The following is a 3,503-nucleotide window of genomic DNA, read 5'->3' as shown; positions in this document are numbered from 1 at the left end:
GGGTTATTTTGCAGTTTTATGACAGCTGACGTGACTGTGAGTTGCTAGCTGGCTTCTGGTCAGGGTGTGACACACATTTTTCTCCTCCTTTCCTCAGGGGAATCTGTTGGGCAGAGCTGCTTGCTGGGCAGAGGAGAAATGTGCGTCTTACTTCACCTTCAGGCGTCCTCATCTGTGGTTGCTGCAGTGTCTTGGTGGCAGAGGAATGACCTCTCACTAGTTCCTCACTCTTCTCTACTGTGGAGCACTATGGTGGAGTAGGATGGCCATGGAGAGCCTGGAAAACCCTGCTCTCCTTCCTCAGACCTGTGATGGCACACAGTACAAACATAAAAGGCCTCTCACGGTCTTTTTCTTCAGTCTCAGTCTCCCGCTGTTCCCGTTTGGTGGGGCTGAGCCATCTCCACCTGCTTTCTGTCCTTGGAGCTCCTTCTCCAGGTCCCTCCCTCGCCCTCCAGCCCGAAGGCACGCACTCTCACCAGCCAACAGCTGCTTGGAAGCCGAAGGAGAGGAGAGCAGGAGGATTGGGGTGGGGGTTCTCCGTGTTTCCCTATCAGCCTTCTCCAGCCTCTCCCAGGCTGCCCTTCCTGTCCCTCCGCAGGGCTGCCAGTCCCTCCCAGATCACTGGCCTCTTTCCATCTCCTCTCCATAAAGAGGGGGGTGGGGGGGGTGGTATTTAGCTGTGCCCCAAGGTGTTTGCCTTGTGCAGAGCACCTTGTCTCAGCAGGGTGGACATGTGGGTGGAATCACCCCTGAGGCTGTCTGGCTCTAACACCAGGGCTCGGTTCACGCGTCTGGCTGGGGTCCTTGCTGGCCTCTGCCTCTTGGCCAAAGAGACTTGACAGACATGGGCAGGAACTAGCACTGGAAGCTGTCCTGGAAGATTCTTCTCATCTGGGCAGTTGGGCTTTCTCTAGGGACTACCCCATGAAAAGCAAGAGGCTGGCCTCAACGGTGCTCCCCAGGACAGCAGTCTCCAGGAGGCTCTGCAGGCTCTCTAGGCAGATGTGTTTGGTCTCGAAGGCAGCTGGCATACATGTCCCCACTCCTGTTTGACTTTGCCATGCTCTGCTCTTTAGCTGCCTGCCAAACACTTCAAGTATATGAAACCAGAGCAGCATCTTCCTCCCTTTCCTGCTCATACTGAAACTTGGGAAGAAGGAGATTTTGGCAAATACTGTAAAATAATTTCACTGCTTAGTAACACGGTGTAATAAAAAGATCTGGTTTTGCTGCTGTAAAGCAGGAGCTGGTTGTGGTTTGCAGAAGAGAAAATACTGCTGGGAAGGAGCAGGCCATTGTCTCTGCTTGGTGTTGGCAGGAAAAGGAGACGCTTGGACTCCACAGAGGAACGGTTTGTGCTGTGTATAATGTCACCAGAGGTCTGTGAGGTGTTGGTAGCAGACTGGATCTCATGGAAAGAGGGCTGTGGTCTGTGTGCTAAAGTGAGGCTTGTGCAAAGGGACTTTGAGACTGCGCATCTCAATGGCAAGTGAGGGCGCTCACTTGCAAGAACTTTACAGGATTTTGAACATGGTGTGAAATAACAACCTGAGTTGCCCTGGAAAAAATGAGGAAGGAAAGGAAAGGCACAGAAAATTCTTGAGGCGCTACAAGTAAATGCAGTATATTCTGGGAGAAAAGCATCCGCAGTTCTGCTGGAGGGACTTCCATGACAGTGAGCAGATGCAGGGGATGGGCAGGCAGGTCACCAGCCTAATGCATTGAGTCTACCAAGGCCGGGATCCACGTGCCACAGAGGGAAGCCCGGCTTGCTGTCTGCTGGATTTGCTGCCCGCTTTTGCCCAGTTGCGCAGCCTCCGTGTGCTCCTGCAGCACCCTGCAGGGTGAGCTACCGATGGAGCGGTCGGGGGAGCAATTGCCCAAAGTGAGTCCAAAGGCTCTTTTAGTCTGTGGCTAGGTACGGCAGCTCAGCTAAGTCAGGACTGGGAATGATGGTGCCTGCCTCTTGTGGCATCCTCTGCAGTGGTAGGAGGTGGGCACAGGATCAAGTGAAGGCTGTTCGTAGAAGGCAGAAACACTCCTAAGAGTCCTGAGGTAGTTCCCAAGAACATCACAAAGTACTGGATTATTCAGTGCAAAGGGAGAGTCGTTGCAGGTCCATAGCAGGAGGGTGACATTTGCCTCCCCGGAAGGGCACGTGGAGTTGCACATACCGTACAATGGCCTCACTGTGAGGACCTATGACATGTGGCCTGCAGGCTACATCTCACCTGTTATTAATAGCCCTTTCTTCATGTGTCTCCATGATAGTCTTGCAAACAACTTTTTTCTCCTCCTTCTTCAAGCCAATTATTGGGCAAGAAGCCAGGCCCTTGAGCAGCATGGCTGTCACGTTTCTCACGTCATGGCATGGCTTGCTGCTCAGCCTGCGTGGGCAGCAGGGGCATCCAGAGGCTCAGGTACCACCGAGCTGTGGACATCTCAGAAGAAACCTGGGGCATGGCTTGGCCCCTGATACAAGTAGGGATGGTATGAGACGCTCCTCTATCAGCAGTGGGTTTTCAGAGGAAAACCAAGGCAGAGAGTGGAGCCCAGGAGGGGAATGGAACACTTAAACCGGGAGTTCCCATCAGGGAGATTGCCAGGGCAGCGCAGGGCAAGGGGGAGTGCAGGATGGCAGCATGAGAGAGTGGTCTTAGGCAGGCAGAGATGACCTGAATGTCTGTCTGGCCAGAAGATTTGTCTTTACCCCGCAAACCTGTCCTTGTCACAGTGCCCTTTAAACATTCACTTTCTTTTTAGGCGTGTGCACTTTCAGTGCCAAACTCTGTCAAAAGAAAACAGGACCGCCCTCGCTCTCTTCAGCCTGCTCTTCAGCTTGTTTCCTGCCAGTAGACAGGTAGCAGCGACCTTCACCCCTTTCTTCATCTTTTGATAGAAGGGCAGCAAGCCGTGTGTCACGCATGTCACTTTAGAAGTGTAAGTATGGCTGAGACAGGGTGGAATTATAGACCACCTATAGACCTAGGTCAGACGAATGAAATTGAACCTGCCCTTGAAAGTAGGTGATTTTTCCAGCCTCCCAATGATAAGGCGCTAGGTGGAACTCTGTTAATAATTCACACTGCAGACCTTAAATAGTGGCATCAGGTTACAGTAGAAAATCAGGTGCTGCCAGCTCCTTGTTGCAAAACCAATGGACTTTGAGTCCGGTGCAAACCATGGACTGCCTGGTCAAATGCCCTGGGACAGAAATGGTCGTGGCTGTCTTTTCTTCCCTCCAGATCCATTTGCCAAAAATCCAAGGTTGTCTGGGGAGTGAGAGGCTCTGTCCTTAGCCCCTGCTGGTTAGAAACATTCTTGTCCTACTGCTTCGGCAGTTCTGTGCTAGAAATTATTTGACAGTGTTTGCCAGGTTTATTACATGCTGCTCTAGACAACCTGTAAGACCTACAAGGGAGATGAGGAGTTAGGTACCAAAAGGCCTTTGTGAAGCAAAAATCACCTACATATAGAAGAAAGTCAACGGGGAGATCCGA

Source organism: Buceros rhinoceros, unplaced genomic scaffold (assembly GCF_000710305.1).
Source record: "Buceros rhinoceros silvestris isolate BGI_N320 unplaced genomic scaffold, ASM71030v1 scaffold2675, whole genome shotgun sequence".
Classification (NCBI taxonomy): Eukaryota; Metazoa; Chordata; class Aves; order Bucerotiformes; family Bucerotidae; genus Buceros; species Buceros rhinoceros.
This window is presented reverse-complemented; position numbering follows the sequence as displayed.